This window comes from Falco biarmicus, chromosome 2 (genome assembly GCF_023638135.1).
Source record: "Falco biarmicus isolate bFalBia1 chromosome 2, bFalBia1.pri, whole genome shotgun sequence".
In the NCBI taxonomy this organism is placed as follows: Eukaryota; Metazoa; Chordata; class Aves; order Falconiformes; family Falconidae; genus Falco; species Falco biarmicus.
Window position 1 is genome coordinate 24,206,927 of NC_079289.1, and position 25,100 is coordinate 24,232,026.

The following is a 25,100-nucleotide window of genomic DNA, read 5'->3' on the forward strand; positions in this document are numbered from 1 at the left end:
AAAATGCAGTGAATTGCTAATAGACAGCAGTTCAAGGGAAAACAGTTGATTTTTCAAATGAGATTTCAGTTAAGTCAGAAAATTAGGGTAGGAATGGATGCAGGTGCTTGTATTTATCTGACCAAATGTAGACAACTGTCTTGCAGACCCTTACCTGTGAGTTAGCTTTCCTCTTAAGTTTTTTTGGTAAGGTGGGGGGAGAGAGGTACTTCGGCAATACAATTCCTGCTTTGACCCAGGTGGACTGTGCCCTGAATGTGTTTAATTTTTTCCAGTGGTTATAACAGACTTAGCTTATCGGCATAAATCTAAGTGTTTGCACTGTAGATGCCTAAAGGTAGGTGAGAGGAGTCCTACCTAACGTGCTCATTGCATTGTTAGAGCCATGTAGAGAGAAAGCTGTCATGGCAGTTATGACTAGGTTGATTAAAATGATGAAGAACAAGCCAATGCCAGATTAACGGAAAATACAGGTAGAAGAGAGGATTAAGATGGGTTGAAGCAAGCCCACATGAGGTTGAAAAAACCCAGCTCTTCTGCTTTGAGTCTCTGGACAGAAATCAGAAGAAATTAAGAGGAACTAGGATACTGTGTTTGTTTTCTGTATATACTTAACATGCAGAAGCATTTTGCATATGTTAGAGCATTATTTTTTGGAGAAGGAATAAGAAAGTGGCTTACAGTAGTTAAAGAGAGGAAGACTTGGACAGAAACCTCGGAGAAAGTAGAGTCAGGCCCAGGGAGCTGTGTGTCAACAACTGTTAAGTGAAAACCAGAACAAGGAAAGAAAAGTTTATTCATATCATCTCAGTCCTGTAGCAGCCCACTAGACAGTATCAAGCGGCAAAGTTCCCTGAATCAGTCTGGTAGGGTTGACAACTGAGAGGAAGTCTCCCGTGATGCACTATTAAGCAAAAAAATGTTTGGCAGCATGTCTCTTTCATGGTAGGGTGTGAATGTTGAGCTGGTTTGTTAAAGATGTGACACTTCTGGAGCACACAGTCTGTCCCACTGCCTGAATTTTGAACCTCATTGGCCAGTTTCAGTTGCATTTGCAACAGTGGCACTCTTAATAGTAACTGAGTTCCATTTAGATTGGTAGCAAGTATCAGGGTAGAAAAGATGGACTCAGCTGGTGCCGCTGCTAAGGAGAAGGTAGGCAGAACTTGGCTGTTAAAGATTTCATCTGGCATCAAGCTGCCTGGTCTGCACACATGAAATGACCACTACTTGGAGCACCTGCTTCTGTGCACAGTTGTAATACCATGTATGGCCCATAGGCAGCTGTTTCATTGAAGTGATGAGGGCTAAGTGGTACAAAACCATAGAATACTAGGCTTTGATAGTTTGAGCCAGACAGTTACATCAGTTGAGCCTGTTAACTCAGACACAACCATTAATTTTAAGTCATGCTGGTATATAGTCTCCTTCCCCTCTAGATACTTTTATGACTTAAAAGTGACAGTTTCAAATCAGGGTGCTGTTGAGCACCTTTTTGCACACACTGTTTAGGTGGCCAAACCACTAGAATAAACAGAGCACAGTCTAATACATATTAATGGATTGCCCAGTGTTTTTGATTTCTTAGGCATGTTAGTTGCAGTTCTGCAGTGTGAGATACTAGAAGATGAATTGGCTTTAACAATCTGCTCCTGTAAACACATTCATCCAGGACAGAAGATAGCTACATTTAAGGAGTATTCCTTGACATATCGGTAATCCTTTCCAGATTTGTCTCAAATAGTCCTTTGAATAGGGCTGTGATCAATGGCAGTGTTGGTGGTTATGTTGAAGAAAGATGCACTGAAAGTTGGTGTTCTGGTGTGTGCCTGAGTATCAAGGTTCTGCAAGGCAGGAGGTAAACATACTGGAGGCCGTGCATCTGCGTTGGAAGGCCAACTTCTGTCATTTATCAGTAACTTCTTAAACGCCCATCACTGAGTATGTAGAAAGTTCAGTAGGTAGGAGCAGTGTAGTAATGGCAAGATGTAATTGGAGACAAAAGTTTAGCCAAAGTTCTCAATTGAGAACTTAAAAAAAAAAAAAAAGTTTAGGGAGATCAAGAAAGTTAAATATATGCTGGTGATCATTGTGAAGAATCTCTTCCCTTTCTGGCCCCCTGATGTGATGACTGTAGGGAACATGCAGTGGTTTCCATGTGAACAACTTAATCTGGTTTGTATTTTGAGGGTAAAATTGGGAATCTTTTTTTAACTTCAAAATTTGGACTGTGTTTGGACAATGTGCATTTTGTTAATGTTGTTCATTTATTTAATAAATGAGAAACATGATTGTGTTAGTAGAGGGAGGATCAGTGGCACAAAGAACACTATCTCCTAAAAGAACAGACATTGGTATCACAGCTTTGGTTAAACATTTAAAATTATAACATCTCATTCTCAGGGAGGGATATTCACTGCCTATGTTTAAACACCTAACTTAGACGCCTAAATTAGGAGGCTTGTCTCCCTAGATGCCTTGCATAGTTGAAGGACTGAGAGAGGCTGCTCCAGAGAGCAATTCGAAGTTAGTTAGGCTTCTGCTCTGAATTATCATCTGGAGGAGCCTCTTCAACTTTGAATGCTGTTCTGTGCTATTCTTTGCATCTTTTCCTTGGCAACAAAGCTGACTTAACTGATCTCCGCCCCTCAAAACTTGTTCGTGCCCTCTGCTTTTACATATCACTCTGTTGCTTGTGCTAGTACAGCTGTTGATGTGGTGGCACTGTCGACTAGGTTGGTGAAATCATCTGGGTTAAAAAGAACCCTGCAAAAGAAGATGTAACTTTTAACCTAGGTCCTGTCTCAGATCTTGTTCATCATGTGACCTTGTAAATGGTTAAACCTGCATAGATGAGGAAGTGATGAGCTTTTAGCAAGAGACAGAAATTAGTTGTTGAACTCAGGGACCTGTTTGCCAAGTGTGCCACCAAGAAAAAGATACATTTAACTCTGAGATGTAAATTAAGGAGACTGACTCCTGTATCAGAGCATTGTTCTGTTCAAGTACATGATTTTTACAATATTAGGGTTTCACAAATATCATGGAAATTTTTTATTGTTTGCATCGCTGTAAGAAAGAGATAGCCTTATATCTCTGTTATCCATGTAAAAAAGGGTCATAGTTTAAACAAAATAATTTATAGGATTTACAAATGTACTGTGAAAATATGTGCTAAACTTTGTAAATAAGCCTAAAAGCATGGTGTTGCCACTAACAGAGCAACTGCATTCGAGTTTGAGTAGCTTAAGTTCCCCACCCATCAGCCAAGAGCTGCTGATGTTTCCACAGACACACTGTGCAGTTTACCTAATTTTAGTGTTTTACAGTGCAGACATCTGCACGTGAGCTAGTTGCCTTAGATTCTTTTCAAAATCAATGGAAAATCTGGCTTTTTAGATGATGCTTCGTATGACCGGCATGAGATATTCATATTAGCTATGAAATATCTACATTTGGCCAGCTGAATCCCACCCACGGGCTGCACGGCTGCTCCTTGTGCATAAAGCACTACCGACTACAACAAGCTAGGTTCAATGGCCTTGTATACTAACCTCTAAAACCACCCAGGCTCAGCTGCAAATATGTGACTAAAACTTTTATTTTCTGATTAAAAGTCGTTACAGTTCAGAGATTTGATGCCACTAGTGACCACTACTTTGCAGTCTCTTTTAGTTAAAAAAATTCATGTTACAGAATTAACCGTCCTGTTTTAAACCAGTATGCTTTTAAAACAAGCATGTGTTAGGCATGCTGGCCACAAACCCAATGACGTGAGAGAATTGCTAATAGTTTTAATAGTTATTAATTTTTGCATGGCATCTTATGCTGCTTTTTAAAGTTCACTAGTCATCAGGTAAGCTTCTTAATGACCTGGGAAGAGATTGTTCAGTTTTATTTATCTGTGACCTTCCATATCTCAACCTGGCTAATTGCTTCTTTTAGCTGAAGTACTCACCTCTTTCTTGTTCTTCTCCATGAAAATAAGAATGAAACCATTCCTAAAGAATCAAGTAAGGAAGAAGGTAAAATCCACAAGGAAGCACAGCCAAAGCTAAACTTGGCTATGCTAAGCTGGAGCTAAACCTATATATGCTGTTGTCTTCTTGTGTGCATTTCCTTGTTCAAATATTTTTTTATATCACCTGAAAAGAAAAAAAAGTATGAGAGGGGATGGATGTGTTGTGTTTAATTTTCATGCTTGATGCATTTTTAAATGTAATGAAGTTACAAAATGAGCCTGTTGTGGTTTATCACCAGTAGGCAGCAGCTCAGCCCCACACAGTCGCTCACTCCCTGCCCAGTGGTATGTGGGAGTAGAATTGGAAGGGTAAAAGTGAGAAAACTCATGGATTGAGATAAAGACAGTTTAACAGGTAAAGCAAAAGCTACACGCACAAGCAAACCAAAGCATTCACAAAATTCATTCACTACTTCCCATCATCAGGCAGGTGTTCAGCCATCTCTAGGAAAGCAGGGCTCTATCACATGTAACGGTTACTTGGGACAACCAACATTGTCACTCCAGACCTCTCTCCTCTTCCACCAGCTTTATATGCTGAACATGATGTCATATGGTATGAAACACCCCTTTGGTTGGTTTGGGTCAGCTGTCCCAGTTGTGTCCCCTCCCAGCTTCTTGTGCACCCCCAGCCCAACTTGGTGGGACAGTGTGAGGAACAGAAACATCTTTGATGCTGTGTAAGTGCTGCTCAGCAATACCTAAAACATTCTGTTCCTATGAAGGAAATTGACCCTACCCCAGCCAAAATCAGTGCAGAGCCTTAACTCTTCACATCCTTTTACAGTGGAGAAATACATTTATGATGAGGGTACTTGTGCAAAAGGAAATACAAGATTGGGGCTTCCATAATTATGGGTTACAAAAGAAGAGCAAAGTTTATTAAAAAAAAATATTCCAAAAGTACAGTAGAATAATATTCTACAGTTTTCTAATGATGGTGAAGGTGGTCCTGTGCTGTTTCTCCTGGTCACCTTTGGCGTTTGTATTCTGGGTTTCTGCTTTCCTGAGATACCAAGAGATCCCTCTCCTACTGACACAGTCCTTGGGACCTTCCTACATTACAGAAGCAGCCTCCAGCACCACTGTTGAGAGCAGCACTGGCTGACGTGGTGGACTCCCTGTGCCATTATTTGGAAGTGGCTCCAAAGTGTGTATCCCACAAGACAGGGAGCAATTTTCCATCTCAAGGCTCAGTGGTGCATGCTGACTCACACTTCGGCAGCTTAGGGCTACTACAGAGTGCTGTGTCCACACCTTGTGGTGTCCCTCCTCTGCACTTCTAAGAGTGCAGAGCCTGCGGGAATAGCGTTGAAAGACAAAATGGGTCTGAGGGAGCCAAATACAATGTTCTTGGCCTTACTGCCATTTAGGGGGGATCCCAAGAGTGAACTACTGAAGATCTGTGCCTTAATCTTGAATGCGTGGGATGTACCTGAATAGGTCCCCAAGGAGAGAGCTAACAATTAAGCAGAGGTAATTGGGTACTCAGGCTTTTTCCCTCGACCACGGTGTAGGACATAGTGTAGACATGTCTTAAGTGCCCACTTTTAGTCCTGCAGTGGGATGAGTACAATATAAACACATAGGTTCATACAGATTAGCTGAGTACATGTTAATTGTATACAGACTTTGAGAACAGAAGTGGTTAGTACTATATATCTGAAGCACCTTAGTGTTTCATACATACTGCTAAAGTAAAGCCACTTAGGTTCCTAGTTTGTAGCTCTGCCTGCAGCTCAGCAGATCTTTGGCTGGCTCTTAGATCTAAAAGTAAAATTTTCCTTCCTGAGATACCATACACTTCCGTGATATTCTTGGTAGGAATGGAATGCAGAAGTGGAATAGATTATATTAATTGTTGTCTAGAAGCTTTCTATCCACTGCATAGGAAACCTTGATTATATTCTTCATCACACCATATGGCATCTAAGTATAATGTGATAAAATTACTAATACGGGACAATAAATAATGATGATTATGTGTTTTGGGTGCCACCTCGTACATGCACAACAAGTAATTATAGTTGGAATGAATAATGAAGATTTGAGTGTTCTATCTAGGAATATATTAGAAAGGACACAATTTGTCATTAAGGATGGTAATTGTCTCATCTGACTTTATGGATTCAATAAGTAGGTGTCCACACCAAGCCAGTCATCTGTGACTGCATCTGTGATCAGCGGAGAGGAACAGGCACGTCAGAAGATAAATGGCCCCTCCGGTCTTAGACAAATATTTTCAGAGGAATGCATCTCAAAATCTCACATGAACAGAAAATCTTCAACAACATTTATCGGGGGGAAAAAAGAGAATACATTCAGGAAAACCTGGTCACATATTGTAACCTTTCTCAGATGAATCTCCCAAGTCTATTTGCTTCACTGGACCATCATATGTAATGAAATTTTTGATGATGTTTATTTAAGCCATTTTTGACACATTCCAGTGATGGAAGTTACACCGTCTCTCTAGGTAGTTTATACCAATGCTTAATTTTCCTTAATCCTGGACAGCTGTCTCATGGTTTAATGTAAATCTCCCTTGCTGCAGTTTATCCCCCTTGCATGTTGTTCTAATAGACACAAACAACAGTTTACTTCATCCATCTTTGCAACTACTTTTTACATATTTAAAGATTCCCTCCCCCAATTTTCTCAGTTCTTGGCATCATTTGTGTCTTGACACTGAACTAAATACTAGGAAAGTGATACTAGTAGCATTTATGTACAGTTAAACCTTCCCTCACCTACCCCTTCATGGCCCCCAGTTACCTTAGTGGTCTGCTGCCCCCCTGATGGCACTGATATACCTTGCTGCACTCACAGTTGCAATACCTTAATGCTGTGAGTCTGTCACCCCTGGCTGGCTTCCAACGAGCACTCCCAGTTTGTTTTCCTTCCTGGTAAATCAGGGAGAGGAGAGGGTTAAATGGTTGTTTCTGTCACACTTTTATGGACAATAACTGGCTCACAGCTTTAGAAGGCATGATGCCCACGCTCAATAGTGAAAATCTGGGGGCTTGTTAGGCAGCATTTACAAGTGTAATGTAGTTTTTGACTCATATCTGCCTTTTTTCTTTTTTCCACGTGCCTTTTGCACAGAGCTTCCATGCTTTCTAATTTCTTTACAGTGATACTTTCATAATTTCTGCAAGGCATTACACAGAAATCCAGCCATTTTGTTTGTGTGTACTGAAGTATGCTTAAGGATTTGTGAGTTACCCTTAACACAGAACATTTCACAGGACTATACCACAAAATTATTCTTAACATGTTAATTTAAAACATATTTTTCGTTAGATTAGTTCATAAAGGGAGAGGAAGGAAGATATTTAGCTTCAGACAGCACTTGCAATAGGAATCCGTTATTTCTGTGCAGCATCTTTCCTTTGAAATATCACTAAATGATTTCCAGAGAGAGGAAGAATGTAATTTAATGATCCCTTGCACAGCTCGAGCACCTTTCATCAGAGCATCTCAAAGCATTTCAGACAAGCCTGAAAGCTTGTCTGTTTTTCCCCAACTATTTCAGTTGGCCTAATAAAAGATACTACGTCTTCCTACACACCTTGTATTATTTAGCACTCAAAGCATTATCGTACTTGTTTTACAGATAACTAAAAAGGGCACAAAGAATCCACGTAGTTTTATTTCAGACAGCGAATCTAAGATGAACTCTGTGGGCTCCCATTTTCCCTGAGTCTCCAGGAGTTGTAGAATACGTGTTCTCAGATTACAAGCAGACATGTGGAGCGAAGTCTTCATCCCACTGACATCAGTGGCAAAATTCCCATTGATCTGAATAAGGCAGAACTTGCGTCCTAGCTTTTCTAACTGCTGCGTGCCAAAATCGACTTCAGACCCATGCATCCTCCCTGTCTTACGTGTCACCCTTAGTAATGAAGGTCCTGCAGTCCATGCCGTGTCTGCCATTATGTTCTCAAGAAGTGATCAAGACAAATATAAATGAGGAATGAGAGACCCCAGCAATCGGAGGGGTCTCTGCACAGTGAGTGTGTGGTGTGTGGTGAACGGTCTCCTCACAGTTACTGCAGATGGATCCATCTGCCTGTTACGCATGCACTCTGTGCTGACAAAAGGAGCCGCTTGAATCATCTTGCCCTGACGTGGACGTGTGCTGTGCTCACTCACGAGTGTCCCAGCTTGCAAGTGTGCTGCCAACACCACCACAAAGGCTGTGCCAGGTCTCTGCTATCATGTCTGACCTTTTCTAATTAAAGGGTGGTTAACCATCTTGAGAAAATCTGGAGATCTCTTCCAGCCTCATTTTTGCTTAATTAAGACCATGGATTTGGGCACACAGCACCAAATGCACCCAAAGCAAGTGCTGTCTTAAAGAATAAAGTCTCAAAAAATGATCAATAAGTCTTTCTACCATAATGTCTGTGGAGTATGCTCTATCATCAGAAGCCTAATTTTACAACAGAAATAAAAGCACTTTAAAATACAGATTAAAAAAAAAAGAACGTGAAGGGAGAAAATGCCTGTGTATGCAGTGAACAGGTATCTTCTGCTACTGAGAATGGCTGAATATGGTCCTGGTGAGAAAAAGAGCATTTGCTCATTCTTGCTCCCTGTAGTGTCCTTTTGTCCCTTGCTGCAGGGCCCTTCTCAAGCTTGATGGTGGTGCAGCCACCCAGTCTTAGTATATTCTTGATGGTTTTCTAGCAAAATGCTCACTGAATCCTCTGGCTGTTGTGCTAGACTGAGAGCAGAAAGCTTTTGCTCATCTGGTATTTGTTATCTACAGCTGCCTTTCCTCTTTCATAGGTACTTCAGGTTATGGATAAGCTGAAGGAAAAAAGTTTTTCGTACCGCCAGTTTCAATTTGAAGCTGAAGAACACCAAACAGCCAAGGTCTGAGAGTAACTCCTGAGCTTACAGAAACATTCTCATCTCTATTTGGCTGAAATAAATGTTGGTCTATTACATCTTGTATTATGAGTTGCTTGCAGATCTTTGTATCTGATCATTCTCTCATTGTGTTGGAAAACAATATGTGGGAGTTTCTTTCCATACTAGATCTTTGTGGGTTACTTGCTGGTAAACTAATTTTACATGACTCAGATTTAAATAATAAAAAGGCTTAACTCCAGTCTGAGAAGAGTTTATTGCCCACAACTGTAGCCTAGAGACAAACTCCAGCACCTTTGGGACTCAGCTGAGGCAGCAATTAGGCAGCATTTTATTGTGATGCAGTGAGTGCGCAAAAGATGAAGCTGGACTACTCTCAAGAGCTTAGAAACAAAATTGGCTTCCTGGAGAGAGAACATAAGAAATCTGGCAACCTAAAAATATTTAAAGAGCTTAAGGCTCCCAGGGGAGAATTTTAAGCTATTGAAGTGGAAAAGACTGAGCATTTGCTAAGATTGAAAAAAAAAAAAGGGGGGGGGGGGTTACATGAAAAACGACGAAGTACAGATATTTTTTTTTTTACTGTAGCATGTTTCAAAGGGGAAAATATAATAAACCTGAAATCAATCAGTAGCACAGACTTCAATGCAGTGTTCCAAATCAAACAGCCCTAGCTTGAAAACAGGAGTCAAAAGAGGTTTTTTTTTTTTTATTTCAGAATTATAAGGGATTGAGGCCAAGAAACCATTAAATGAGGTGAAAGGTCTAGGCTAGAGGGCATCTTGAGCAAGTCTAATGAAGTCATGGTTGCTTCAGTGGCCATGTTCCCAAAGGGTTTTGCTGTGTCTGTCACTGCATCTCTCTGTTCCTCCTCTGAATCTGGCTCCCTGGCCTCTGTGGTTACCTGCCAGAACGTGCCCCACCAGGCGCCCTGTGAAGCACCCTCCTGGCAGCCCCACAGCGTGTAGCAAACCTATGTCAAAACAAAGCCATACGAAATATGATTCATCTCACCTGTCACTTGAAATGTCCCATACAGACATTTACCTGTGAGCTAGTCGTGCCTGACTTGCTGTATTGTCAGTGGGGAGCAGCAGGAGCTTACAAGGCTCAATTTAGCTCAACTGAGTGTAAAATTCTACCGTATGCCAAAAGTGTCTATTTCTCTCCGACTTGAAACGGCATCCTAAGGTGCCTAACTCACAAATGGACACCTACAGTTTAAACATCTACATCTGCTCAATGAACTCTACCCAAACAACTAACATTATGCCAGCGCAGACCATGTATTAGAGGCCTCTCTGCTGTGTTCAGGCTATGCCTTCACGCACCCTGTATCAAGGACTAAGACAAATTAGCTGAAACGGTTTAGCTTATTGAGACATAAGCAACGAGGGGGCTAGAGGGTGCAGAGTATTTACCTTAGTGTCGCCTCTTCCCTTCCTCTGCATTACGCTGACAGCCCTGTCCACATCACTGCTCCAGCCAGGTTTGGGGGCTGAGGGATAACTGGCTGTAAGGAGGGCGGGATGGGGGACAGGAGGGGAGGAGGCTGGTGGAGGGAAGGAAGCGTGCAGAAGGAGATGGGGACGGGGTGCTTTATGTGCTGTGGTAAGTAATAGCAGCCCAGTCTCTATCTTGGGAATCTGCAGGGCAGAGCAGTTCGCAGTCTTGAGCTCTGCATGTGTAATGCAGCTGAGGAATAGATCACCTGGGTTCTCCACCTGGGTCCTGGACCAAGAGCACTTGGGACTGCACTGCAGGTAGGGAGCATGCCACATGTTATGCTTCTGGCATGAAATAAACTCTGCCACACGCATCCTAACCATGCCTAGTATTACCACCCTGCCTCAGTTGTACAGCTCCGCTCACATGATGCCCTATGTCAGAGGCAATCCCATCAAGTGACACAAGAAACCCCAAAAGATCTCTGAAGGAATTCCGCACCAAGGGGCAGAGCCAGGCAACTGATCAAAGTGGGAAGTCTTGCTCTGCTTTTCTGTACCTGAGTAAACTTCATCTGCACAAACTTTTGATGTCGGTGTTGACTTTGACAGAGCTACTCTGGTAGGCAAAACTAGTCAATGATTTTTAAGTAGTCCCCTAATGAGTACCCATTCTGTGCTGAATGTACTCAATTCCTTCTCATAGTCCCAAGGCTTCCCTTTTGTGTATTTAATGTCATAGGCTTCCCATTCAGTTGTTCTGTTGCTGGTTTGGAGGTTTCTTTGCTCTCTGACTGCGATTTGCCGGGCAGACAAGGTTTGTGGCTGTTACCGTTAATGCAGCAGTGTTAACGGCCCAGCGTCAGCCAGCTGCCCAGGACACGGGCCTTTGTTGAGCCCTACACACCAGTACTGTACATATTGTAAAGCCGTCCTGCTCATCCTGCTCTTGATTATTGCTAAATTGCCCAGAATCCGTCTCTTTTGTTTGTCGGAAATCAGGCACCTCTGGTAAACAATAAACAGCGGGGAAAAGGACAGCATTATCCTCTCTGAAGCGTACCAGCGTAGCAGCCAATTTCTGGATACACCATTCATAGACCAGAAAGCAAAGCGCTGGCTGGTGTGCAAATGTAACAGCAAACACAGTGTTCCCTGGAGAGGCTGAGCTGTAATGTGCATGAACAACGTGGAGCAGTTCTGGATGAGCAGAGAACATGCGTATCTCGGTGTGCTGCAGACGGCTGTGGCTCTGGTATTGCATGGTGCAAGGCCAGATATTTATTTAAGGCATTTCCTGCTTCAGCAGTGTCTGCTAAGAACATGACATATTTTCTACACGCCTGAAAGACCTAGTATAAATGCAGGCACGTCTGCGGGAGAGGAGGAATCAGACCCTATGCCCAGGACCGGCATGGAAGTGCCCTCCAGCTGCTGCCGTGTCAGTGATGAGGAGCAATGCACACTGCAAGGCACCCTATGATGCTGAAGAGGAGACAGTACTGAGGACCTGCTTAAATACACCCGTCCTGGACTTGGCCAGTTAACCTGCGTTGTGCTGGAGATCCTTTCGCTTCGCTAAAGTGACACAGAGGAGAAAGAGCATGGTGGAGGTCGGGTTCAGCAGTACGTGGGAACGCACAGCCTGGGCTGTGAAGGGAGGTGGGTATACCTTAAATGAGTTTTGTTGCTGACAGTGGCCATCTGCAGCCTCAGAGCTGGAGCCTTACCGTAGGAATCCAGAGCCATGTGCCCTTCTACGGTACACCCTTTATGGCTGGAAGAGCAACCACAGGCAAAGCATATTTTGCAGCGAGACTTGAAAGAAGCAAGTATAGTCTGTTGTCATATCACTAAGTGACAAGAAAATAAATGTTTTTATGCCTACCAAGATGTGACTAGCTTGTCAGTTATGTAACCTGCTTGTTCATGCTCTTGTCATGATCTATGAGTAGTTTTTCTGCCAAAAGATCTTACACAGCTTCTTAGCCTTCAGAAGCACAAAGGATCTGGGATATATTGCACTAAACATGATGCATACCAGTAGAAAGGCCAGAGAGTCTTCCATGAAGTCTGCTTGTGGCCATACAATTGGTGTTCTCAGATCAGGCAAAATCTGTGATGTGCAGTGACTTAAAAACAAGCAGACTCTTTCAAAAGTCTGTCTTTTTTTTTTTTTAATTTTAAAGTTGTGTATTTAATAAATAGTTCACCCAGAACACAGCTTATTTTATAGCAGAGATGTGATAGGGAACCAGACATGCAAAGTTTCAGGTCGGGAAGGGTTATTTTAGGACGGACATCACACACCTCGGAAACACCAGTAGCACTTTGTACTTCTGTTGAGATGTGCTTTGACCATCTCAGAGTGTTCTACAAACTGACATAGCAGTCATGCCTCTGCCGTAAGAGATATCAGTATTACTCCCATTACAGATAGGAAAATGAAAAACAAAAGGGGCAGGGATTCATCTCTTGTCAGTGGCAGAGCAGGGATTTGCTTCACTTGTCCTGATTTTTTGCTCCAACCCTTAGCTGATGAGCAGTGTGGCAGGAAGCAAAGTAAAGCCTAATGAGGCCAATGTTCATCTCAAAATAGATCAATACTAATGGAAATTGTGCTTTGAAATTACTACAGGTTGACACCCCAATAAAGTCAGGAAGTTCAAGACCTGTGCATTTTGGGGAAGAAAGTGCTTCTATGGGCAGAACTCACACAAACTAAAACCAGACTGTAGCTGGAGGACTAATTTCTGATTATGGTATCTATTTATCTGCTTTTCATGGTATAACTCAGATTGATAAATGGCATTGCTTTCCTTGTTTTACAGTTACTTTGTACCTGGAAACCCCAGCTAAAATGAACCTGTTGTTTGCTAGGTGTTGTGAAAACAGTGGTTGTCCCCGGGCCTTGTAACATTCCTGAACAGCAGATGCAATAAATCTAGGCAAGGAGATGGCAGAGGCAAGGGGACTTGCCTCAAGATGCAAAAATGAGACGGCATCGCATGAAACACAGCTCAGGTCTCTGAATCCCAGGACACCATCAGTCTCTCTGCTGACATCTACATGAATACAGACTCACTTTCAGAATTACAGGTTCCAGGGCATGGAGTAGAGGGAAAAGAAACCAAGTAAGATCCCTTCCCAGGCAAAGAGGAGCCCAGACAAAGTCCTTTGAGTGCTGTTCTGGTGGGGAACACTTTTTTAGCTTCTGTTGAGTGATCCTCTTGCAGGAGCAACTTCCTCGGAGCGTCCCCCTCGGCTGCCTCTCTGCTGGTCTCATCCTCTGCTCCCACTGCTCTTGGGCAGAGGCTGATGTGGTCCCAACATGCCGTGTGGAAACGAGCTGCTCCATAGGATGCAGGATGGCTTGCTGCCTTTGGAGAAGGAGAGGGCTGTGATTATTGCTCCCAGAAAAACTGGAATAGCTGTTTACCCACAGCAAGAAAATGTTATTTTGGGGGCAAAAGGGAGCTGTAATGTTTTCCTGTTACAGTAGTTGGCAGCATTTCTCTATAGCCCACACAGTTCTTTCTTAAAGGGATCTTTGCTCGTTGCTGTAAAGGGGAGAGAAGTATATGAAAACTTTTGGAATTCAGACAAAATATTCTGACAGTAAGATGGGTTTAAACCCTGAGAGCCCAAGAGCAACCAAGCAGAGGAATAGGAGAGTGGGACCCAGAACCAGGAGCCTGAACTGAGGAGGTACTGGTGGCTAGGTGAAGAGAAATGCTATATGTATTATGACTTTCAAAGCATAGGCTATTGGAATAGATACAGTAAGGACATCACTTGCAGGTTTTTTTGGGTTCATCCAGATGTTTCAATGTACTAAATTTGAGTGATGGCATGAGGAAATGGGAACCAAATGAGTTAACTAAGACAACTCCACTTGGAGGCCAAGGTGGCAGAGCAAGCTGATCAAAGACATGGAGGTGCATTTCATGGAAATACATAAGAAAGTTAGGTAGCAACCTGCCTTCTCCTACAGAACTGATTATAAGCCATCCTATGACCCTGATTTTCCTCTCCCATTAACATCTTGTCTCTAATCCTCCTTTGCTTCAGGGGAAGGTTAGTGGAGAGGCTGCTGTGGGTTAACCCTGGCAGAACATGTCTTACCATGTAACTTCATCTTACAGTGGCTGCAAAAACTTGACGTAGAAGGGCAGAACAAGCTCTCGTTTCAGGGAATGCTGGGAGGTCTCTTGTTCAGCTGGTTGCCACTGTTTGCCCGTTTCCCTTATCAGTGTGAGCATTAGGTCCTCTTCTCCGTAGCTCCCCACGCAGCTGCAGCACTGGCACTCTACCAGACCCTCTCTCCCAAGCCAGACACCTACCACAAATACACTCTCCCACCAGGAAGAGCCATCAGCCATAAACGACAAGGGAAGCTACTGGATTTTGGGCATTATTTTGTTCCCTGGAGAGAGTGTTGCGCATGTTGTGGCACTGGTGGCTGATACAGCCAGGGTATACCATGGTGTAGCAGATGTTAAATTAGTGCATGTGTTGCACTGAACACATTTGAAGGCTGGGTGCATAGCTGGATGGTAAAACAGTAAACACCTTAGGCCTAAATACCACAGGAAAACCCCTCGCTTGTATGTATCTCAGATGTGTTTTTCTCATGGCACTGCTCTTTAACAGATGGTTGTTAAACCCCTTTTCACTGTGTTCAAAGGAGCAGAGGAATGTTTGCATCCCATCCCAAGGCAGCTGCCTGCCCTGTGTTTGGGGAGGTTTGCTGGGCACGGCAGAAGCCCACTGTGGGTGCACAGCCCTCTGGGGAGGTTTGCCAGGCACAGCAGAAGCCCACTGTGGGTGCACAGCCCTCGCTGACTCCCCCCAGCTGAGCCTGCACTGCCGTTGGAAGGGCCAGTCCTGCACTTCCCATCGCAGCACCCCACCACCTCTCCTTGTGCCAGCCCCAGCATCCACCCAGCTGCTTGGTCAGCCAGTTCAGCAAACCGAGCTGACTGAAAATTAACCCTACCAAAAGGGAAAAGAAACGAGGGGAGGACTGTGTCGAGACCAATCAGCCCCCGGCGCTGCTGACCCCACAGCCGAAGGAGCACAAGTGTCAGTGGAGGGTTGGGGGGGAGATGCCTTTTGGCAGGAGCCCATCTGTGGGTCAGCTTCAGCCAGCTGTGAAACCGCACATTTGCTCAGCCCCGGAGCTGCCGAGGGTGCCAGCATGCTCGCCAGCAGCCGGCCACCCAACCCTTCCAGACCTCACTGTGGCAAGCTTCGCCATTGGTGAGTGTGCTAGGGAACCCGCAGCATCTTTAATGGATCCAGGTACTTGTGCAATTCATGCCTGAGAGCTTGAAGACTGAATGTCTGTTTTCCCAAGCAAGAAAGGAGCAGACCCTTACTGCACATACACTGCGAATGCCCGGTGAGGGTAATTTCATGTTATCCCATGAAAGTAAGTGCCTCGGGGTAGAGCTGGGGCTTGTTCTCCTCCAAAGTGGGAGGCATAAATAGTTAACAGAAGAACAAAAGAGGGCAGCTATGCCTGGGTTTAGAGCAGGGAAAGTGAGAAGACAAATTAATCTTATGGCTTGCCTATTGAAGAACCATACGAAGTTGTGGACGTTGTTTCAGTAGTGTTGCAGCAGTGATAGTGTCAGGCTATAAGCAAGGCAGAATTGATAGGAAGAGCAAAGGGCTTCTAGACTAGCTGACCACGCTGTAGAAAGCAGACGCCCTTGCAAACACATACGCCCTTCTTCAGGCCTGTTCTTCTTCAGATTTGAAGAGCTTGTGTCTTTGCAAGCATGTTTTGCCTAGGAAATGGGTTGGTGTAATAAACCTCTTTCCCACCAGTGTTGCCCCACTGCTGATTTAAGGGTACTTTTCAGGCAGACGTTTCAGCTTTTTGAAAATGGAAGTGTTTTCAGCATGGTGTCCTATTCCTGATTCTGGAAATACTGTTCTCACCCTTGAAACATCAACTGATTGATCCACGTTCTTAAAGGCACATCACGGGCAGGAGTGCAGCACAGCCCTTAACGCGCTGGGTTAATCCTCCCCTGCCTGCTGCCAGGCACGGCCACACGCCATCTAGTGAGGTAGCAAAGAACACTGCTAGCCATACCTTGCACATGTAGGTTACATTTGTTGTATAAAGCCATGAAACGACGTCTGCTGGAGAGCAAGCTGTTTTTTTCAAAGTCAGGTTACTTGTTTTAAGGTAGCTGTCCTAAAGAAAGGGCCTGTCCCAGCCTTTGTTGTTAGGTAAACTGAGGCACTTACCAACCACTGCGGTGATGGAATAGATACAAGCAAAAGACAAAATTTTCCGAAAAATTGTTTAGTGTATGTTCAGTAACCTTGAAGGAGCCTACAAGGTCATGGTTGCCTACAATACTTCATGGCTAAAGGTAGCTGCTGTTTTAAAGGCAACTTCGTCACTGTGTATCTGCGGCGCGGAAGTAAGCTGGACTCCTTGCAGCCAAAAGCTGGATTCCTCGCACTGCTAAGGCTGCAGCCTGTGCCGAGGAGCTGAGGAATCCCTCCGAGTCCTTCCTGCTTTGGGCTGTCACGCTGTAGCTGCAGCCAGTGCTACAGGAAGCATTGCTGGGTACACACCCTCCCTTTGTGCTTTATGAACCTTACAAAGGCAGCAAACACTTGTCTTTTGTCAGCGAAGAAAGCACAGAGCGTAAGACACGGAAGATTTATAGGTATAACGTCCCAGCACTGCGTGCTTGGTTTTACCCTCACTCCAATCCCATTTACTTTAATAGGGATGTTGCTGCTAAAACCCTGCATGATATTTTAAATATTTACCCCATAGGGAGCACATAATCTGGGAAGTAACAAGGTGCCATTTCCTACCGAATGTGTTTTCTGACTACAACCACATGTCAATGGTACAATTTAGGGCCAGGCTAGAGCAAAGTGTCGATTCACCACTTACCAGCACAGCTAAGCTGTACCACCATGTGAACTGGGAAGGTTCTGTTTGCTGTCATGCTGATATATGTCAGATAGAAAAAAAGAAAGAAAAAAAAATTACGATACCAAAGCTGGAACATCAGGCTTCCTTTTGTGACTTGCTTTTCTTATTTTTTCTTCTAATCCTCAGAGCAAAACAATTTTATTTTAGAGCCAAGCTCCAAAGTTTATTAGATTGTGAGCACTGCAATGGGGCTGCTCACAGGTGACCAACACAAATGGTGTGGTGGCTCTAGAGACCACATTAAGCACGGCAGCAGGATGTGTCATGTCAGAAATTGTGTTTTCCTTTCCACAAATGTCAAAATGCTGCCTAGCCCTTCATTTTGCCAGGATTTTGCCCATTCTGGTGTGGAATCAGCAGACTTTATTCTGTCCTTTGCAGCATGAAGCAAAGACAGGAGCCGAGTTCTCCCACCATGTCATCTACCCCTTCCTCAGCTCTGAACGAAGGCACATCGGCACAGAACAGCTTAAAACCTTTGAAGAAGCCATAAAGCCCAGCAGTTCCCGTGAAGCCCATCACAGAAACTGTAGCTCTTCTCCTAACTAGACTAGAGTGGTACTTGACTGACTCTCCTTGTCAGTGGACAAGGAGATGCATTTTGGGATGTAGTAATGAGTGTGTTGGGAGGGATTAACAGTCCCTCACCTTGAAATGGCTTCAGCTTGATTTCTTATGGAAATGAGGGTCTGTGATCACATGGGCAGCTGTATACATCTGTCTCTCTGTGCTTTTCTGCATTATCTGCCCTTCCCCTGGTAACTTCTGAATTCACTGACCAATTTCAGCAATCTGTAACAGAGGAGTAGCGGTCTTAAAGATAATTAAGTTGGTAAATGTTCATTGAAGTCCACAGAGAACTACAGGAGAAAGAACTTATTGTCATTTAAAATAACAGTGTAGCTCAACACTTACTTGCCCCAGAGAATCCCCACCAGGGAGGATATTATGCAAACCCTCGTTTTCCTCCTCACACGTGTGTTTTGGCAGAGCATGATCCAGCCCTAAAAACTGCAGCTTCTTCCTAGATTGTTTCTAAGGTGGGGATCGCAGGTACGGTTATTCCATAGATGATTAACCACCAAGCACTAATGAATTCCTTCTAACATGATGCGGGGCTTAGCAGAGAGTACGCCATAACATCCTGCCGAAGCAAGTAGTTGGTTCAAAACTGTAACAGTATCGCTAGCAGCAGTTACCCAAACTGCTAGAAATGATCTAGTAGGATTAGAAAAGTTCATTTTGATGTGGTGTGTGTGGTAGCATCCAAACCGTTTTCATCAGGTCTTTGCGTCGAGCTTAGCATGTGTGTTGTCGCTCACCCATTTTGTGCTCTAACCCCATCCATCTTGTGCGTACCAGTGCGGCGGCAGCAGCACCTTTGTCTTGGGCAGTGGAGGAGCAGCTGCGTTACCCAGTTCCCAGTTTGCAGGGAGGATTCAGCTCGCTTTGCAGCCCTGCCCCACAAATACCTGACAGCAGAGTCCCAAAGCACAACTTGAGCAAGTGGGTGACCTTGGTTCTTTGGGACCCCCAAACCCCTTGTGCCATGACACAGGGAAGGGGTGGGAGTGAAGGCATTCCCTGCTTATCCCCGAGCCCAGAGCTACCACTTAAAACAGATGTCTGCGTAAAAAAGGCCCCACACCTGCCAAACCACCAGCCTCAAGCTTCCTTCCTCGTTTCTTCAGGCCTCAGAATAACAAGAGCATTTGTGCAATGTACAGTGCACCCTGTGGTTTTTTCCTCTCCCTGAAGACGTGCTATCTTATCTCCCTGAAGCAAAAAATCAGACAGCAAGCCTTACAAGACAGGAGAAAAGAGGTGAACAGTCAAGCAGCGTGCACTTTGCTCAGCTGGCTTTACTTTTCCACACCAAAAAAAAAAAAAAAAAAGAGAAGGAAAAGCATGGGTCAGTGTCATAGACTTTGCCAGAGAGACATTTGAGTCTGTGCCTCATTTGCACGTATTCTGCAGTGCGATACCCACAGCACTAAACTAGAAAAAATCCGTTAACTGAAAAGTCATCTTGAATCAGAAACCTCCAAGGGTTCAGTTTTAAACTGCAATGAGAATTTAGTGTTTTATTGCTGCTTCGCTTTTGGTTCCTGTTTTTGCTAGCATTGAGAAACAAGGTGCCTTAGGAAGCCGCATGGTGTGTAACATGCAGTCTCAGCCTGTATACAAAGGAAGGAAGATGATGTGGCAGAACATTGTTGAGGAAAGATCCTGTTTGTACAGGGAGCTGGAGAATAGTAAACCAGAACAGAGCAGGGATGCAGAAAGACCAGAAATGAAAGGAAATCAACTCATAACACTCGTGAATCCTGCTTGTGTGCAAGAGTCCGCTAGAGCCACTGAGACAATTTAAAAATCTGGTTTATTTGTCTTTTCTCAGTTTTCCTATCCTTTTGTGGAGGGGAGGAGAGAGGATAAGAGAAGGGAGACACACTTGGTTGCATTCCCCTGCCAGTCTTTTCTCCCGTGGCAGCCCTGCAGCAGCGGGGCATGTGACTCCAGCAGCAGTTAGGTTTGCATCAAAACTGCCAGAGCTGACCAAATGTTTCTTAATAGTAATTCCTTAGCTGTGTTTTATCCCAGGGACACGTTATTTCAGGAATAACCTCTGAAAAGGTCCTGTCTACCTTGGTGATTTTTTGAGATGTATAAAAGGCATCTCTTAGTTTGTTTCTGTGAAACAATTAAATTAATTGATTCGATGAGCTTCAGTTCCCGATAAACATTTGCCTGTTCTGCAGATGCTGTGTGTGTAACAGAGGGAAATTACCTCCCTGCGATATATGCCCATTTCAGGTTACATACTCTTTTGTTAGCCTTTTTAAAGCATAGCCACTTAAGGTCATTACGCTCTCTAAATAAGTCTGTAATACAATTTTCCATAAACCCATCTTTTCCAAGTCATATCAAACGTCTTGATAAGAGAGTATCTTGTCTCTGCAACGGGAGGATTTGTCTGTGAGTAATCTGGGTGGTGCTGCAGCAAGTGGGGTTTTTTTCCTGAATTGATTCAAGCGGTTTATGGTCAAATTTCGAGACCAATATGTGCACAGTGGCAAACCCCCGCATCCAAATACAAGCATTTGTAGTGTCTTTTTGCTTGTACATAACCTTCCTGCGTTGGTGTGAGCAACTTTGATCTTTGATACAGTGACCAGCTTCCTGCAGTAGGCGGAAGAGACATTCTTAACTGTGTCTGCAAGCTGCGTCAAGAATTCATCAAAGTTGCTGACTCCTAAAGTTCAGGCGAGCAGTGCTGTGGCACATATTATAAATGATCCTTTTCTACTGGCCTGCTGGCTGTAAACAAGCTTGATGCAAATTTAGACAAGGAAAGCACCATGCCAAGATGTTTACTGATATTTTTGTGTTGATTCTGGTGTGTTGGGTGCACCCTACTGAAGCCCTCTATAAAAAGGCAGTGCATGAAAATGCCTCCCCCGTGAAATTAGCCATAATTTTAATTGTAACAAGCCAGAGACATTCCAACACACATCAGAGCCTTCCTGGACACAAGCAAAGAATAACATGATTCTTATCCCAAGGCACCCGAAATGCGGTCAGCCAGTGCTGAGTGAGCAGTGAATCACAGGCCTGGGAAAGAAGCAACCAGCCAGGGATGTTCTTCTGAGTTTTGAGATGAGCCTGTTTCGTCAGGTGATTTCCACATGGAACTTGCCTGTTTTGAGCTTTTCTGTGGCTGATGACTGAAGTCACTGGATAAATTTTGGTCATTCTAATGGCAGGTGCAATATAGCAGGTTGAGGGGAAAGCAAAGGGGGTTAAAATCCCTCCCTTGTTTTAGATATCTCATCTCCAGCTTCTGTGTGATGTGGCTGGCACCACTCGCTCTCTGTGCTGATGGGGTGGGATGAGAGGAGCTACTGGAGGTAACTAAAGCCCTTGTGCATAGCTGCAGCAAGGTGGGACAGTGCCACAGGTGCCAGCAGCTCTCTGCCAAGTAAGGCTGGGTATCATATAGCTAGGAGATCCCCAGACACAGGTGCCATATGGCTGGGAGGTCTCAGGACTGTGAGGCTCAGGACTGTGGGCAGGTATGGGCTCCAGGCAGCAAGTCCTGCCTTCCCATGTGGCCCACATATGAAGTGGGAATAGGTCTGTCTGTATCAGGGATGTGCTTGGTATATATCCATGTGATCTCTCATAGAGGTCTCATCCCGTGCTGGGGACACATGGGGATGTATCCCACCACGGCACACACACAGTCCCTTTCACTATTAGCTGTAAATGACCCAACTCTCTACGAGGCGGCAGCAGTGCTGCAAATTTTAAATCAAAAAATGCCCCAACATGCTTCCCAGCCTCTAAGTGCTGATGTCTGCCAGGTGGCATCCCAGGAGGGATGTGAGCTGTGGACATGGACTTCAGGTAGCCATCAGCACCAAGGTTTGTATCCACAGGATGTGGTACAGGCACCTGACAGGACATCAGGGAGTGCTTGCTCAGGTCTGCCTCTGCTGCTTCAGTGTTGGCTAGGCTTCATTGTGGTGAGGAACGTCCTCTCTTCTCACTGCTTAGGTAAATTCATGCAGCCTCTCTGGGTCTGTGTGATGCATGTCTGAAAAGGAAACGGGAAGGAGCTGCAAATGCAAATGTTAAGCCATCGGTGGAAAACATCGTAACTGAAAAATCTTTGGAAATAGTTAAATTTCTTTGGTTATTCACAAAAGCTGAAAATTACTCCAAGTTCTCTTTCAGAATGAGAAAAACACCTAATGCCTGGGTGTCTTTTTAAAGTTAAGTTTGTATTTACATCTCTTATTTGATTACCTGTAAATAGCCAGCCATGTACTTCAGCTTCAAGGGACAGGAGACACTGAACTTTACATGGAGTCTTCTGAAATCAGCGAGTGCTGGAGAGACTGTGAAAGAAGTGACTTTGTCCTGGCTGTGTCTGCCCCAGGAGAGGGGACAGGCTTAGGCCCGGGTGTGAGCATCCCCTGGCATGGCTCTGCCCTGTGCCTCTGAGCCCTCCCTGAGACACTGTTCCTCGGGGCTGGCCACCCTTTTTGTTTGAGGGGTAGCTGTGGGAGAGAACTTGCCATATACGAGCTCTGCTGTGCCGCTTGCTGACAGGTGAGAGAACACGCCCTGGTCTGTTTTGTTCACAACATATATCACAGTGTCGAATTTGTCTTTACCTTCACTAGAGATATACCAGAGCGTTTTGTCCCATAATGGCATCATGCTTGTCCAGCTGCCCTGAAAACACGTGTGACTAGAGCAGGGGAGAAGATCTACAGTATGAGAGCTTAATATCTCAACTGTCTTAATTTTTCTGTACGTCATCACCCCAGCTGAGAACTGGTCACCATAAGCAGATAGCGCATGGACTCTTCTTAGAGAATCTGCTCATCTCCAGCTAATTAGTTTCTCACCCAAGGACTGCTGAGTATGCTATCTCAACCCAGGAAAGAGCCACTCCCACCAGCTATATAATTTAGCAAAGCTACAAACCAAATGAGTTGCCAGCCTGTGAAACACTCATGCCACCCCACAAGGTGTGGTTTTCAGGTGGGCACTTTCAGCCTCTTTGATTGCTTTGCTAGGCTGAAGGAGCTTATGCCATACATGTGTGTCCGTAAGTTGATAGAAACCTGTCTGAGATTTGCCTGAATAAAACGTTTAACACTGAAAACAGGCAAGTTTTGCAGACCTGCGTTGTCCAACACAGATGGTCGTGGCACTGGACTGCATTAATACAGGTAAAGGCTTCCTTTTGTGCATGTGAGGAGGGAAAATATGACTGTCCCATACCATTGCAGGTCTGTAAATATAATTTTCTAGAGCTGTGAACTCCAAGACTAGACTTGGTAGAAGCGATGGAGAAAGGATAATTTCCCTTGAAAAGTCTGGATAGCTGAATAGGTGTTTTCTTGAATATGCTGAAAATAAGAAAGCAAGGGATGCTGATCGTTGGAGTGCTTTGCAGTCAGAAAAACAGCAAGTGTTTTCAGTTCATGGGGAGATGAATGGAGAGAGAGGGCAAGTCCAGAGTACGTGAAGGTAGGAGCTTCATACAGCCTTGCTGCTGGGCTTGTTTTCTGTGCTAGTGGCCCAGGGAACTGGTAAAACTGGCCTGGGACAGTAAAGGCTATAATCCCAATTCATCGTTTATAGCCTGCTTGTGTCCAGGCAGACACATCTATCCCAGCCTTCTCAGATTCAGTGAGCTGCTGCATTTCACAGTCATGGGAAGGGCTTCCCAGCTGCACGATCCAAACATTTTGAAGTGAAACATGGTGCGTTATATTAACTCGGTTCAGATAATCAGCTTTGAACATCTGAATCTCATTTCTTGATGCTAATTCCTCTTGCTCAATCTTTAGTTCAGCTGTGTGGAATTCTCAGACCTTTCTGACCCTGACTTATCATTTCCTGATGTTTTATTACTAAGTCATTGAGGTTTCAGGGAGGCTGATGTTTCTAAAATGTGCACACCTTTGATTGTATGCATGGCTGGCATGTCAGACCAAACTTTTCATATGCTCTGTATATATCACTGTCTGCACCGCTGTGTCCTCTGCAGTTTCACCATTCAGCAGGCTTATCTGCATGCCCCATTAATGCAGTCCTCCTTAAAATGTGGTTATTATTTAAGGCTTTTCAAAAGCTCAGCCTCTGCACACTACAAAACTCGATCTGAGCCTACGTCCGCTCTTGTCACTCATGTACAGGTTCCATCTGTTCCCCTTTTCCTCTCCCGTTTCTGCTTGCCACATCCAGACCACATGCTGCTTATACATTGTACAATAGACATTTCCGCACACACACTTTTGAAAATGTGGCTCTTGGTGCTTTATTGCTCACATGTGTCTTGTTGCTTAAGGCAAGTTTTATCAGTAATGATTTTGTTGTTTACTGACACGTAGAATAAAATAGGGTACTGTTAAAATGTGACCAGAGAGGAGAAGAGCCTTTGATACACCAGTTACACAATGTCTGCCAGCTTTCTGATCATTCCCCCCTGCCACCACTTCCCCAGATTCTGTAGTTGCCCAAGGATGAAGCGAGATCCTAACATCGCTTACAACAGTGTAAGGGCTGCTCTGCTTTGCATGAGGTTGCTCCATGTTGGTAAGGATTCACCAGCATCTCCTGCACTCCTGTGTCTGACAAGGAGAGGGGATGGGACCTTCTAGCACTCCTTTCCAGCAAGGCAGCCCTAGCTTCTGCTTTAAATCTTTTTTACAGGCCCCCAGTGGTGCCTTTGTGTAGTGGCTATATTCTTCCATTTGGGGGGGAAAAAAAACCCTACAGGAACTAGTTCTGGAAATTAAATCAGTGCTAGGAAGGTCTATGAAGGCGCTTCTCTTGCAGGAGCCGAGCAGACCTCTAGTAGCTACTCCAGTGCACCAACTAGAGCAGACCCAGAGGTATGCAATGACAGGGGAATTAATGCAGGCAGATCACCTGGGAACCATCTCAGGTCTTTCCTATCACACCTTGCTCCATACCTGTGGTGAGGCTGGAGTATCTGCAAACAGATCACACTGGGTGCAACTCCCAGTAATGCTCCTGGGTGTCTGCAGCGGGGATGGCACAGAGCCCATTACACTGGATTATTGCCACCCAGGGATTTCCTGCACCAGGAAAATCCTCAGCTGCCCAAACCCTCTGGTTTTCCACCTGAAGAAGCCCAAGACCTGCCTATGGTAATGACGATTTCTCCTACTGGGGAAAGCAAAGGCTACGGAAACCCACAAATGGTAGGAATAGATCCTGTTTCTATCAGAGACCTGTT

General features: G+C 44.5%; 2 long non-coding RNA genes across 2 annotated transcripts in view; both read left to right on the plus strand.

The window, feature by feature from the left end:
• LOC130144096 (uncharacterized) lies at window positions 1-9,140 on the plus strand. The gene is made up of 2 exons (XR_008820006.1): window positions 1-5,497; window positions 8,816-9,140. It is a non-coding gene; the product is annotated as an uncharacterized LOC130144096 (long non-coding RNA).
• LOC130144095 (uncharacterized) overlaps window positions 1-25,100 on the plus strand; it is a 59,208-nt gene that overhangs the window by 85 nt on the left and 34,023 nt on the right. The gene's annotated exons all lie outside the window — the stretch shown is intronic.